Source organism: Cydia amplana, chromosome 1 (assembly GCF_948474715.1).
Source record: "Cydia amplana chromosome 1, ilCydAmpl1.1, whole genome shotgun sequence".
NCBI lineage: Eukaryota > Metazoa > Arthropoda > Insecta > Lepidoptera > Tortricidae > Cydia > Cydia amplana.
In genome coordinates, this window is record NC_086069.1 from 11,612,349 (window position 1) to 11,629,090 (window position 16,742).

The window sequence follows — 16,742 nt, forward strand, 5'->3', positions numbered from 1 at the left end:
TGTATGAGTAAAATGGTTCGGTACGCATGCTTTTAAATATTTTAAAGTTATTTATTTTCCTTTGTTGCATTAAACGGCATGTGAACCAACACTACCGCGGAGAGTACATTGGGTCACAACTCACGAAGAAAAAGGAACATCGCAACCTTTGGCTTGAACTCAAAAACATGAGTTACCCGCCCGCCCAGATTTCTTGGAATTCGGCTACTGTTGAAGAATGTTCCTACTGTACTGTGATCGTTGTATGTTGTTGTTGTTGTTGTTGTTGTATGTTATCGTGTGAAGGGATCATAACTAAATAATATTTATATAGGTACTTGAAAGAAATTAATAAAATTAGATCCTTAGGTAACTTAAGTACCCATATCACGAAATTGTTGCTTTTATAATGAAATAAGTATTAGAAAGGACATCGACAGCAAAAACAACTTTTGCAATGTTGCTATAAATCTCTTATAACTTATTGTCCGCAGAATAACAATAAATAATGTAATTTACCCTACAATGAAGCTATTTTTAACAGCAGATGCAATTTTACGTCTTGGTCATATGCGTATGATGAGACATTATGCATTTTATTGTCTTAGTGGAGCGCTTACCAACACCTTGGTGACATCAAAATTTCCTTGTTTGTCTCGACTTATTCAACCAATTTATCATGGTAGTAAATAAAGTTGTCGTACCGTCGTCATAGCAAACTAGGTACCTATAAACAACATAACTACACAAGTACACATTCAAGGAACCTACTTATACATGTTTTATTCATGTAGTTTTAAGAAATGAGCAATAGCTATATTTTTACATGCAATTAATTTCATGCAGTTATCTCTTATTTAATCAAACAATCCAAAAGTCGATTAATACGAGTCGCTGATGAATAACTATCACGCCTAAGCCTTAGGTGATGGAACTGATGAAATTCAATCGCGACGGCCATATTTTAACCACGCATTCAAATGGAACGTAAAACAAACTGTAAGAGGCTGGGGAGGTTGTATCAATTGCAGGGATCTTTGGCAGGGACACACGGGTATGGTGGTTGCTAAGCTAGGAAAAAGTAGCTGGTGAATATAAATTACACTATGCTACACTTAGACTAACCCCCCGAGTGCTGCCTTCATTTTCACAATAATGAATACAGCTATGAATAATCATACTCTAATTTTCAATAAATACGTTATTCAGTAAATACGACTTTAGCAACAGACGTAAATTTGGTGAACAATATTTTGGTCGGATATAATTTCCGAAATGGTGTTCAATATGTTTTAGCCATGTCCCAAAAAGGTCAGTGGCACAGGACATTGTTGTTAGATAACCGTTCAAACTCTGAATCCCAACCGTCAGGCGCGAAATGAGAATAAGTTTTGGCGGGGCCATCACATAAATCAGAACACTGGTTCCACACTGCTGTAGCTCAATTAAAATACACCTATCAGATGTACACCTTACGGTAGGCGTTGCTTTTTTACTTTTAAGAGATAAACCGACCTTTTTAAATGCCTTTGTCAACTTACTTTTATTTTTAGACTATCTCATTACGGCTTCGATTCTATTGAAGTTGTTTATAGGGAGGGGCATGTGTTTCCAATATTAGTTGGGAGATCGATGAGTATTGGTATTCCTGTTGCCCTAAAGCCTAAGTAAGGTGGAAACACATCTGATCCTGATTGAGGAAACCATGTAAAGATCGTGGCTTTAACAAATATTGAAATTGAGGGTTATAATGACGTTTACCTTGATGAAGAAACCGGTGATATATATCGTACGTATATTCTTTAGATATCTGGGGACCTAGCCAAGATGACAATCGTTGACAGAAAACGCAAACAGAAACTTAAATAATGTTTGTAAATAGTCATTTTCTCTTTTCCTTTGGCGTTTGTCGCTGTACGCTAGTCGTCTTGGCTAGACCTCCTGGTTTGATCAACTTCTAAGACTGGTTCTCTTGGTCGTTCATAATTTAAAGGGCAAATTTATTATTAAATTTAAGAGGGCACTTATTTTACCGAATGTACAAATATCGATACAATTTTTTCTAACAAAACGGTAAAGGCCCAATTCGAAATTCACAGCTATATAATAACAGCAATTAAATCTCGATTCGGTTTCGGTAATCATCAGCAATTAACCGATTCGTTTATCGATTCATGGCGATACAGTTACGGACGCTCGTGCGCCCAATCGATTACAATCGGAACTGAACCGATTTAACGATTCGTAATCGGTAATGATGTGAGACCGATGGTCTTTTACGAGTTTTGGGGTTAACTTCTCGTATAAAATAAGCGAGAGATGTTAATAAAGATGAGATAATTCATTGAAAAACAGCAGGTGTATGAAAGAGGTCGTTATCCACTCCACGTGATAAAATAGCCGGCACTTTTTACACCGTGCGATTGAAAGAGACAGATATTCTCATAGTCATATCCGTACTGAATTTTTAAATATTGTGTATGTATTATAACATACAATACATGAGAAATAAATCTGTTATAATATAATATGCCTAACGTATCAATTGTGTGTAAACAAAAATTAACGAACATATATAATAATTTGTAACTAAATCTACATCAAAGCTTATGTATTTATGATAATAGAGCAATAGAGTATTTAAGACCAAGTTCGGCCTGGCCAGCCACATAAGGGCTCACGCTAGACAACGTCCATGATGTTTATTTGGGGTCGCCGTCATCGAAAACGATGAGGAGGACTATATATATATATATTTATGATTTATAGGTGGAACGATATTTCACTAAGATTATAGATAATTTAATACCAAAGTCATTCAGTTCAAAGATAAACTTATGATTGTAGATCTCATCAAGCATAAAGCGTACATAAATACTCGTAAATAATGTACAGTCCAGTGCAAGATTTAAACACGGGCGCGGAGGCGATTTACGATTTGCTCGCAAGCAATCAATGAGCGTGATATTTTGACGTTTCATTAAACGGCCGACATCTTCATATCTCGCCGGAGGTTATTTATGTAGTCGACTGTACCCTCGGGCAGGCTTCGTACTGGGCTCGGTATGTCTTTATTGTTTATTCTTGTGGGCTACTTATAGGGATAGTGTCGCCGTCTTGTGTAATTGTAAGCACCTACATAGAGTATTGACGAGTTAATACATAGTATTAATTATATGGTTCAATTGTGAGTAGATGTTACTCGTAGAAATGCAAAAAAAATCATAACGGGCTATGTGAAATTTAGGTACCTTCCTATACTTACAGAAATATAAACTTAATTATAATATGTACTCAACTGCTAAACTTGAAATAGGTATTAATGGTATTAGTTATAAAGGATATTAAATGTATGTACTAGCTTTTGATGAGTATTAGTACCTATATTTGACATTTAGATGCTGGCCAAGCAGTGGCGTCAAAGTTAAAGAAGTATTATCTTTAATAGTTTCCTTCACTTATAAGGTAACAATAAAGTTATATGTAACCCTAATCCACCTACGATGGTATATAAGGGAATAAATGATGTTTCTAACCCTACGTCAACTCATCAAAGTCTTATAAGTAAAGAAAGCTATAAATACAACTCGTTCAAAAAACTAGAATAGCTTGGTAAGTAAATCCAATCAATCTTGCAAACATGGCCACAAATCAAACCGCGAACTATATCTAGGGGCGAAATGCAAATACGGCTAACGATGAAATAGCGATTACGGGCTTTTTCCTTCGATGTTGACTTATAATCGAGGTATTTATGATACGCAATCATTTTGTTTTTAAATTACTGCCGTTTGGTGGACGAAATATTGTGTCATTTTAATTTTGGTTTGGGTGCAGTTTAAAAAATAAAAACAAATAATTTCGTCTCAAATTAGTTACGTTGTGCCATGGTCGCCGCCAACACTTATTGGCAAGGTAAAAGTACTTTACCGATAAAACACGTGTAACATTATAAGTCAATTCTAATTAAATCTTCTTCCTAAAAAAAAAGAGTTTAAAATTAACTACAGATAATCCTTAAGTTATAGGAGAATAATTTCAGTTAGTTGCCTGCCACAATCCAAAGTTGACAGCGTACTGCCATTAGCATAAGTGTAGATGTGTACCGTGTAGATGCGCACTTCGACTCGCTGAGGTAAATCTAATGCCGGCTGTACACAATCGTCGAAAAACCCCGAGACAGGCCGAAAACAAGACATACTGTTTCTTTCTCGTCTCGCTCTTACTCGTCTTGCCTTGTCCTTCTCCGATTGGGTTGGTCAAAATACAAGTCTATTTTTAAGTTTTTACAGTCCATAAACACCTATTTCTGCCATTTAAAGTAGAGCAGAACAAACAGAATGGCACATAATGATGGTTTACACGTGCAATTATCACGTCCGTGCATCGCGCTGACAATTATATGAAATAATCGTAATCGGCCGCCCTTCCGGTTTTGACCCGTTGCCTGTGTATCGATGTCACGAGGGATTCAAACATAAATATGTAGTTAGGGGTTCAGTACACAAGTGCGCTGTTTTATTTCTTTGTAAGGCCTAGCGCTAAATTTTTGGGACAAATCGTAACATAAAAATATTCCAAGCGGTTAATTTGTTAATAATTTAAGTATACTGAGTGCTGATCTTCCTGCCGCTTCGGTAAGCTAACTGCTTCTAAGTACCTAAAAAAGCCTGAATATAATAATCCAGCATTTATTTTAAATTTAAATCAAACAGGTTGTACTTACCTATAGTTAAATCCTAACAACATTGTAAAACGTGTATTATTTCGAAGGTTTTATTTCCTTATTTTTAATAATACATCTTTGCACCTGTTCCATATCTATAAGTCATATTTGCACGAGCATCGAATTATTAATCGTATTTCGACTACATGTCTGCAAAGCCTTGCTTCTCGTTTCATCTTGTCATTTAAAAAACAACCTTATTCCGACTAATATAGCGTTCCTAATTAAAGCTAGCGCAAGTACAATATATGAGTTTTACAAAGTAAGCCGATTTACAGATAATACGACTTACTTGTAATTAAAATAACGGACTGTTGAAATTGGAAAAAGGTGTATGTATGTTATCGTCATTTGATACGTGCTCAAAGGGCAAAAGTAAGATGCATTAATTAGTTATTATGCCCATGTTCCCTTTGAGTGGTATAGATTAGTAAGCCGATTTTTTATGCAAACATTGAATATTTATGGTCTGCACAAAGCGAATGATTGTGATAAATAAACTGATAGAGTATATGTACCTATCACATAGTACGAGTATAATAAAATTATTTAATAAAACAAAAACGTATTATAGATACGATAAGTGTCGTTCAATTGACGTTTATACCAAGAAAATTACGTGTTTAAAATTAAGATTGTATTTATTCCTGTACATAAACTAAATAGAACGACTAAATATAGGTGGGTATGTAAAATTATAAAAGAAGTTTAAAAGGTAAGGGTGAACAACCATACACCATGAAAAACTAAAACTTAGTCAAGTTAAAAAAATATACCTCCAGCTAAGTTATTAAAATCAGTGCATGGGTTGCTGATGTGATTACTATGACACAATCATACTAATTAATAATGGTAGTAGGTACCTGGTACATCTTGGTCATAAGTATTACTACACAACACATATTTACCAAAATACATTGAGAATTGAAGGTAATACTAAGTTCAAAATTAAAACAATATACTTATAATTATGTTCATGTGAACATTATAATTTCTTCATCAGACGTTAAGGAAAATGCATCTGTTAAATCGATATCAACTAATATCAACTGTGATCGGTTAAGATAAAGTTCATTTTTGTGTTTTCCTTCCTCCATGTCATGATGCTAAAAAAGCTAGGGACATAGGTACAATTATGATTATGAAAGTGATAATTAATGAGTAATTGTGTAGGTACTTTTTCTTATTTCTCAAGTGTCCGTTGACGGAGGCGTTGTAAATATGTATAATTGGCAAGTCTTAAGGGTAAAGCTTTTGTTCCGTAAAAAGATAAACCTATTTTATTCCGTAGCTGTACGTTATTTAAATCCAGATTGTAATAGATTTAGGATTTAAAAAAAGGAATTGTTGACTGTTTACCATAGCTTTGTTAACTATTCTGCCTGCCTCAGAATGAATAGTTTTATCCTTTTAATTGAGAATTTTGCCCTTAACTATATATGTGTAAACAGAATAACAAGATTACATGCGTATTTTTTTAGAGTATAAAAAATATATTTAGAAAGAGATACTATAGCCTTAAGTCACTGCGAAAATATGACGTAACTAGTTATAAAATCATGATAGCAATGTCCTCCGTTACATTAGAATGGAATGTCGATTACAGTCAACATTGTCTGAAAACACGTCGTTAGTATGAAACGAATGCGTCGAGAGATCCTTTTTGTCACCCCCTTTACTGTATATTTATTAACGCTGTATAAGGTGCAACGAGAATTAATAATTATGTCTTCATAAAATATGACGGCTGCAACCGGTAATCCGATTTCAATAGTTAGTCGATGGATGCATGTTCTGCATATTCACCGAAACTTTATTGTCCGAATTTCACTTGATAACCATTTTTCGCCAATGATTTACTTGGACAACCAACCTTCGGCAAATTTTCATAATTTCAACGTTTTATTTGGTTGTATTATTGTTTAGAAAATTATTGTTAATTTCATTTGGCAAGTCATACCATTAGTCAAGTCGAACCTATCTTAACTTTGTCTCTTTCTTTAATGTCCACTCATTTGTCAGAGTTAAGTTAGGTGCGACAACGAGCGAAGCGAGCGTGGTAGCTGCTGCCAGATCAGACTATTTTAAGGGTACTAATTTCTCTAAATAGTTGTTTTTGTCGTAAATATACCTAAGTAGATTTGTTATAAATATACATAATTATTATGTTACAAGCACAGACTTATGTGGTTGCAAGTTTATCAAACCTATCAAGACTTAGGTACAGCATTTCCTGAAATACCAAGTCCCCAATACCTGATTGTTATATAGTAATACATATAAATCAGGTACATAATTACAGTAATTATACAATCATAGAATCACGTATGCATTTCCAGTACTATAGTATACATGTAAGCAGTTGACACATACGTTTGCTACATATACTTAAAGAAAGCTGATCCGTAAAAAAATGTTCACCTACGCGATTGAGAATTATATATTAATGCTATGAACAAATTGATTTATTTTCTCACTCAACGCCTAGTTTTAATCCCAATTATAGGTATGCATCCATCCAACCAGCACTTAAACATTTTTTATCAAGTAAGTAAATAAACATAATTTTGATTTATTATAAGAACAATTATCTTTTTTACTTCAGATTTATGAGCAATTTAATTAATAAGTGAAATTGCCTCAATATTTAATAAATGTTTGCTTCGCGATGTTTTTTTCACGCGACACTCTACGTCGGCATTCCACCTAATCAATAACCCACAAACTCAAAAAACACACTTAAAATAATTAACCACACAATCTCTCATCGGCCCGCGTTAAAACACCGGGCAATCTGAATAAATCTCCGCTTCCACATTTCTCTCGCATTATTAAACGAGAAAACGAGCAAAAAGGAACACAAGAACAAAAAGGAACACGACGAGAACTCACGAACTCGACCGATATTGGTGACAAAATGTTTTTACGCCTCAACCGCGACATTGTTCTTTTGCTCCTCGTTGTTTTGTATTCGTTTCGTTTTAGGGTTTTTTAATTAAGTTTTAATTTTTATCTCGGAGCTCCCGTTTGATCATGTAGGTTTTAAGAAGGACGGGAAGCTCTCAGTTTTAATTGTAACAATGTGATTTATTTGTGTAAGACTGTCGTGTCTGGTTTTGTTAAAGTGTACCAAATCTTTCGGGCTTATCTTGTGACGACTTAAACAGATTGATCAAAATAAACTGCGTTTCTTTTAGGCATTAAAGATAAAGATAAAGATAAAGATAAAAGATAGTTTATTCATGTAGGCATAATTACAATGCGCATAAGAACGTCAAATAAAGCTAGGTAGACCGGCTCCAACCCTACACCTCTGCCCCGAGAAGATTTAAGTCCCCCCTCAATTGGAGGAGGGTATCCCAATATGGGACCGGCAACAAACTCGGCGGACACATCTTTTCAAAAAAAAAATTACATCTTATAATTAACATGCATTACGAGAAAATAAGTAAAAAAAATACAATTTAAATTATAATAGAATTCATTAACAAGACTACGTTACCTAATACGTTCTATATTTTGACCATTAACTTTAGCTTTTTCGGATGTCTTTTAATAAAACCATAATGATTTGTACCGCAACTAACGCAAGTATTCCTACGTATGGCACTTAAGCTTGTAGTCGTCAACATATCCATAAAGGCGTGTCCGTGCAACGCCGGGGTCGTTTCACCGGCTATCGGTGACAATGTCCAGGCTACCTGTTAAATATGGACTCTTAAGCGATAGAGTACACGAACTTTTAGAACTGACGACAGGTGTATAAATACAAATGAATTACATAACCTCTTGGTGTTGAAGAAAAATTGAAAATATGTACTTATGTATATTTTTGTGTACTGAACATACTGGACAAAAATGAAACTTAAATATGTCTACATCTTTCTCTTCTCCTTCATCATCTTTTGATGCGGATTTATTTAGTGCTGTATACAAGTTTTGTATGTTTTAAGTATAGGTAAGTTAAGTTAGTGAAAACTGCAACTCGATTGCTTTATCAGAATAAAACAGATAAAATTAAATTTTATATAATTCTCTGCTCAACTAGCAACATTCAAAATATTCAAATGCTTATAATTTCGATTAATTTTATTTCGCTTTCATTCTCAATTGAAACCCTTCTAAGCTTTCGCTGTTTGTCTGTTAGCGTGGTATCTTAAAAACGGTAAAGGTCACATGTTTTTAATCTCGGTTTTCCGATGTAACATTAAAAATAAAATAAAGTTAATATTTAAAGAGACTACAATGCATGACATGAGTCGTTATAGTTAGACAATTTTTAAACAAAGTATTATGGATTTATCTATTGCAACAATTACTTAACCCAAAAATAAAACAACTCTGAAATTCCGTACTGTGTCGTATCGTGGCATCCCTAAGTCTTCAGCAGAATGTCTCACTCATCCCGGCGGGTCATAAATCGGGGCTCATTTGAATGTCGATTGTGATCGACGACGCGCGCGCCGCTTTATAACTCACGGGCAGAACGAGCCGGTATGTATGCTGCATTTTGTATGTGTTACAATAATTTTGTTTATTTAGTAGGTTTAGTAGGTATGCATTAAATTCCAAAAAAAACCGGCCAAGTGCGAGTCGGACTCGCGCACGGAGGGTTCCGCACCATCAACAAAAAATAGAGCAAAACAAGCAAAAAAACGGTCACCCATCCAAGTACTGACCCCGCCCGACGTTGCTTAACTTCGGCCAAAAATCACGTTTGTTGTATGGGAGCCCCACTTAAATCTTTATTTTATTCTGTTTTTAGTATTTGTTGTTATAGCGGCAACAGAAATACATCATCTGTGAAAATTTCAACTGTCTAGCTATCACGGTTCGTGAGATACAGCCTGGTGACGGACGGACGGACGGACGGACGGACGGACGGACGGACGGACGGACGGACGGACGGACTGACGGACTGACGGACTGACGGACTGACGGACGGACTGACGGACTGACGGACGGACGGACGGACGGACGGACAGCGGAGTCTTAGTAATAGGGTCCCTTTTTTACCCTTTGGGTACGGAACCCTAAAAAAAACTGATTTAAAGTTAGCAGATATGAACAATTTTGTGTCTGAGTCTGTTTACTCTCAAATACAATTTGTATGAAAGTGCCAAATTTGACGCTGAAGGATTTGGCCATACTTATGTCCGCAGAGATGCGAAAAATACTTTATAAAAAGTATTTAAATACAAAATACAAATACTTCCTTGATAATACTATTTCAAATGCAAAATACAAAATAGTTTTTGAATTTGTATTTAAATACAAAATACGAAATAGGTATTTTCAAAATACTTTTCAATAAAAGGTATTCTGAGTAGTGAATACCTAGTCTGAATTAAGAAGTATTACTCGGAATTTCCGAGTTGAAAAGACTCTCTTTATTCTTTGAAGTCAATCCCATATCTAAAGTGCAAATTTCTAGTTGCTCATATTAACCGGTAGGATGTAGGTATGAATGATGTTTTATATCGGCCAACTTTTAAAAGCATTACTTTGTAATGTTTCACAGCTAGTATAATGCCTCTCGTTAGTGTGATGAAAACGTCTCGATTGTGTTTCACCAGGGCAGAAAAGTTTGTTCTCCTCTCGTGCCTTGAAACCCTCCCAACACTCAAGATTACACTTTATGTGCGACGTTACTAAACAGATTCAACAGTTCCATGTTAAAAGAATGAGAGAGTTGCCAGGATTGTAACATCAGAAGAGATTGTAACTCCTACCTACATTACCTACCTACTATAAAGTATTTTGTATTTTGAAAATAGAAAATAGGTCCCAAAACTATTTCAAATAAAATACAAAATAGTTTTCTTCAAAAGGTATTTAAATACAAAATACAAAATAGGTATTTTGCATTTTGTATTTGCATTTTAAATACAAGTATTTCAAATAAATCACATCTCTGTATGTCCGACATTGGCTGAATTTAGGGGTGCGCCCAAATGTATTTGCAAAATGGAGTAATCAAGGAGATATGAAATATTTTTTATTATTTTTCACATACACCTAGTTAGGTACTCTAATAACATATCTGGAGTAGCGTAAAATTAGTCTTTGTTCAGGAATTTAAACGTTCAAAATACAATTGTACCATAACAGTTTTGAATGATTCGTGGTTAGTTTCATTAGACTTATATCGACCCCCCCGATGTAAGTCTAGTGACAATTGTACCATGACTAAGTATACCTAGTCATTTCCTTTTTATGCAAGCGATTCGATTCTGACCTCCCACGTCAAAGGGCACTTCCTCATTTTTCCCTGTCATACTTCAATTTGGTATATTTATAAAAGAAATTTAATGTTGCGGCGCAAACCCACTGCGGCGTACGTAACAGAAATATGGAGCTGTGCTTCTGGAACGCTTGAAGGTTCAAAGTCTGGATCTGCATCCATGACGATTTCAGGAGTTCCCTCAGTTCATGAAATCAATCATCTTGCCTTTAAGCAAGTCAGGTTTTTAAACCATTACCGCATACAATGCCATATATATGGCAGATATGATATTCAACTCTATTGAAAGCTATTAAAATTCAAATTTAAACAAATATTTTTATTACATGAAGTAAGGGGTTAAGGAATATTTTAAAGGTGTTTAATCTGTCAGCTCCCACGGCTCATATATGAGCCAGAACGCTTATGGTGACGTCATATCGTGGGATTCGACAGGTTTAAACGAAGAATACAAATCGCCAGACGTGAAATACACGTCGTTAAAGAGTTCCGTTGTTATGGTCTTCACCAGCAGTTCCATTTCATCAGATGGCACTTTTTGTATGCCAATGCTTAGTTTGTATATAAAAATACAAAAATTATGACTATACTTCTCAACCAACTTTAAGTTAATCGCATAGAAAACCAAACAATGAATGACAAAATGAAGTTGGATATAAACCAATATATGATTCTTTTGAAGTAGTGCTGAGACTGCTGAGAGCGGGTCCATGTAGGTACTTACTCTTTAGAAAATAGAGATAATATAAGTGAATCGTCTTACTAGAACCTGTTCCGATGTCACCGTAAGGTATCGAATACGGAATTAAATTGAATCCTAAATAAAACATGTCAGCGATAAGCGGGTGAGAACCGAGTGTCCCAATTAAAGCGGTTTTTAATGTGTTCCCAATCATTTAAATGTGTTTTAAATAATTTAAATTTGTAATCGCACGGGAGCAGGAACGATAAACATGTATGTCGCTTTATACGTCGGGGTTGGAATGTGAACGTCGGCTTGTCAAAATATTATGCGACTGATAAAATTTGCCGTCGTTAACTGTGTTTCCAATGTGTTTTGGGGTTTCTATATTGTACTACAGCCTAGTATCTGTAGCGTAGTAGTAGTAAAGCGTATCCATTAGAGCAGCCTCAGGCCGAGCAGCCTCGACTCAAAGTAAACAGCCTCAGTTTGAGGCTGCTCGCTCTGAGGCATAGGCTCGAGGCACGTTACACATCCGCAATTTCGCAGAGTGCGAGTCCGTCTCCATCAAATGCATGGCGCGGAATGAGGCTCCTTTGAGCACGGCAAAACCGACAAAATATGGCTCGTCTCGCGACGACGAATTTGCCTCATGTCTATATAATATTATAGGCGTATCCCAGGTCTCCCTCCACTTCAGGCAGCGTCTCCACTTGCACGGCCTCGGAGCGAGGCAGCCGCTCGATCCGAGGCTGCCTCTAGTGGATACGTGGAATAAAAGTTGAAAAATACTCGTAGTTAATCATTAACTACGAGTATCCTGTAAAAAAAATATCATAGGTAATTTTATCGAATAGATAGAGTAAAAAAAAGAGTTCTATAGCCTAGAAGTAAAAATTATAAAAAGCTGCAATTGAAATGTTGAATATAGGCCCCGAAAGTGAGTTCATATATTAACAGCTAATATAAACATCCCTCGGACTCAAGAAACAAAAGAAATCGTAGAAATTTGTCTACGTTACAGATACTTTAATAAAAGGTCAATGGTTTAAGATTTTGATAGCCAAGCGAGGAATCAGTTAGTCACTCAGGTCAAACTATTGCCGCTTTAAATTATTTTTATTATTATTATTATTATTAAATCTGTTTATTTCAAATAATAATAGAATTACAATTTCTAAAACCTAGTTACAATCTTTAATATTTAAGATTTTATTAACTAGGTAGAGCGGGGACTTATTCCCTAGTCTTAAGTTCCCTATGCTTCTGTGCATAATATTGCAAAAACACTGCAATGAACAATCACTGCACAAGTATATATGATAGTATCGTATCGATCATAAACCTCTCGTCCACACGTGTGTGCGCCTGCGACTAATTACCGTCGATCCCAGCGCCACAACCGTATCATTCGCTTTAAAAATAATACTGATTTCTCTACGGCCGCGCACTTTCCAGTATAATTACGCGTAGATATGGCTCAGTGCGGAAAAAATATGAAAGTCGTATAAAAAACAATTTCACGGTTGATTTACATAGGTGTATGTATGGTGTCGACGAGTCCATCTGGAGTTGGTCTGAAATTGATACGATTACGTAGATTGATATGCTTGATTATGGCGAGTGAGTTTGGTGATGTAATAAGAGCACACTAGTTTGTTCCTGCCTGCGCGCTGCAGGATTTAAATCATCCAAAGGAAATAGTTATTTGTTTTACAAGGGAGCAAAGTTGTTGTTTAAACCTCTCATGCAAATATTGATAACCTAGCAAGCGAAAGATTCCAAAATTGGAAAATGATCGAAAAATGGAATCTTGTGCTTTGCGAGGGTTTCAAGGCACGAGGGTTTAACAAATTTTGCCACCGAGTGAAACACAAAAATTTTCACCACACCAATACAAGGAAAATGCTAACTGTAAAATATCAAACTAAATCGAATCAAATCGATTCACAATTAATGTTATTAAATATTTATCATTCAACATCAACCAGCAAACACAAGAAAACAACTCAAAATTTGCATTTGATTACTTTGCCTCACATGTGGATAAAATTCCACTTTCTTATCAGTTTTTGAGCAATCAAAAGAGAGCCTTTACCAGCTGGTGTGGTGAAAATACTTTTGTGGTGAGTACAAATTACAAACATTTGATTTCCTTGAGATTTCGGAGTAGAAATACTTCCTTCTACCTTCAATGCGATCAGGGGCCGATTGCATAACAAACTACAACTAATATTACAAGCGGAACTCCTTTTCTAATTTCACTTATTAAATAAGGAGTTCCGCTTGTAATATTAGTTGTAGTTTGTTATGCAATCGGCCCCAGGGTTTTTTTTTTAATAAAAATCTTTACTTAGGTTAGGTACTTTACTTGCCAACCATCGATTCTTGCACGTGCAAGAAATGAAATGAAATGAAATGAAATATTTTTCTTATTTGTCAGTAAAAATAAGTGGTTAGTTAGTATGAAGTATAATGAATAATATCTAGGCTGAGTGTTTATAAGTGAAAACTAAGTTATGACCGATAGGATCATAAAATCTAAGCTAGTAGGGCAGTCACGCTAGGTATGGTTAGCAAAACGCATTTTTGTTTTTTCGTAGATTTTCCAGCACTAAAGAAAAAAAATCCTCACAATACAGTTAGCGGGTTGGAAACAATCGTGCTGTCTCTGTTGGTAACTGGATACTTACCATTACTGAGCACTAAAATAGCAAAATACACATTTCGAATTTGCCGTTTCTCGTTAAAATACCCAAACTAGATTGTCTCAAATACTTATGCTTTACTTCATATTGTAGTTTTAAACGTTTATTTTTTTATAGGGCTTGTTTTTGCACACAAGATTATCTTTGCAAGAATTTTTTTCATTACGTCGTCCGAAGTGTTATCGTGCTGGTGCAATTTTTAGGGTTCCGTACCCAAAGGGTAAAAACGGGACCCTATTACTAAGACTCCGCTGTCCGTCCGTCCGTCCGTCCGTCCGTCTGTCACCAGCTGTACCTCACGAACCGTGATAGCTAGACAGTTGTCACCGATGATGTATTTCTGTTGCCGCTATAACAACAAATACTAAAACAGAATAAAATAAAGATTTAAGTGGGGCTCCCATACAACAAACGTGATTTTTGACCGAAGTTAAGCAACGTCGGGCGGGGTTAGTACTTGGATGGGTGGCCGTTTTTTTGCTTGTTTTGCTCTATTTTTTTTGATGGTGCGGAACCCTCCGTGCGCGAGTCCGACTCGCACTTGGCCGGTTTTTTAAATTCTTTATTCACCTTTTCGCGACTAGTCTATTTTGTTAACCCTACGCTCTGACGTATCTAATAACTGTCAAAGATGGCGTGTAAGTACGGTAATTGCAAAGATTTAGCCGCAATTATGCTAGGTACCTTATGGCAAAAGTAAAACTGATAGAGTGAAGGTCGTCCTTGCTGATTTATGGTTTGTGACTTTAGAGAGACAATGTCTTTAATCTAAATCTTTCAAATATTCAACTTTGAGACAATACTGTTGATTCTACTGTACCACGCCAAGTAAACAATGTATTAAGTATGAATATTATGAAAGTCAAGATAAAAGTGGAAAATATAGTTATGTAAGACATTATCTTATTTAAACTGTTAAACATACTTCTCTTTCAGTGCAGCACTGAGAATGCAATCGTGATAGTTAAGCAGCTTAACAATCACGATTGCATTAACTACTACTTTATTGGAGCCCAGGATGAAAAAAAAAAACACTAAAATAAGTTAAAAAAATGATAAACTAAAATAATCGGTGCCAAACCAAATGATTACAATACCCCAAACAACTAATGGACAGCTTTCTTTCTTTCTTATCGGACCTCACCAGAGAGTCTCCATTCGATTCGAAATCTAGAGGCTTGGCACTGACATTAAACATATCAATTACTAGCATATAATACATATTTTATTTTATCCTTTTTGAAGTCGGTTTTCCTTGTTATGTTTATTTTTATGAAAATTATGTAGAATGTCACCATTATAGGTAATAGGTACCTACTATTTGCCCTTTATTTCAGTTTAAGGGTAGCCCGCCACAAAGAAATTTATATCTCTGCATACTTATATTAAATTAAATAACAAGTGAGTTATATTCATAATGATTAGCATAAACTCATTACGTTACTTGGTCGGGCGTAAATTACTGAAATATGTCATAATAAAAAGTTTATCTATGGCGCTCCCTCCAGGGTGCGTTGTTACGTTTATCTATAAAAATAACTTTTACGCTAACTGTACTTTAACATGGAAATGCGCTGAGTTCAAAGAGGTGTTTTAGTAATATTTGGAAAATTTTCTTTTCAAGTATGAAGGAGAATACGAGTAATGAGCTATGAGTTCTATTGCTATGAGCGAAAAACATGGTGCGCGACATATAGGCCGTCGACTTAGGCAGAAGGGGGAGGACCCCCGCTCCGAGTCGTTTCTGGCGCAAAGGTTATCCATAGCCATCCAGCGCGGCAATGCCGCGAGTATTATGGGCACCTTTGCACCGGAAGCGTCTAGGAGCGGGAGCAATGTTTAGTTAGTAGTTGGTTTGTAAGTATGACTGACTGTATGTATGTCTTTTTAATTGTATTTTAACCTGTCTTTTCTGTCTATTAATTTATTTGTTAGGTGCAATTAATATAAGCTGTATAAACTTCTTTTCGGTATTTTCGATAATTTTATTGATTTTACCTTGTTGGACACCATAGGGGAGCCCGTAGTGGTGGAAGCCAAGCATCGGATTGTGGGGGTTCTGTTCGCTAGGCACATGTAGCGTGTCAGATTCGGCAACAATTACTCTTATGTAAAAAAGGTTTGGCTGTCGTGGCTTTAAGATTTTGTGTTAAGATCTCTTAATGAAATTCTGTTTAACATTGTTTAAGATACAAATGCAATTTTTTTTTTAAGATTGTGTGCATGATGAATCATTATTGTAAAAAAATGTGTGTGCAAAGTTGTATTTTTACTGCAAAAATTGGTCTGATTCGCCTCGGTGTAGGGAAGACCGAGGCGAATCAGGTTCAGTAAACACTTACTAAAAATAATCAAAATTAGATAGGTACATTTTCGCTGTACCATTTGAAGTAGTAGAAACAT

General features: G+C 35.5%; 1 protein-coding gene across 2 annotated transcripts in view; it reads right to left on the reverse strand.

Annotated features, from left to right (window-relative positions):
- The window catches only part of LOC134648317 (aryl hydrocarbon receptor), a 158,684-nt gene that overhangs the window by 32,413 nt on the left and 109,529 nt on the right, over positions 1-16,742 (reverse strand). The gene's annotated exons all lie outside the window — the stretch shown is intronic.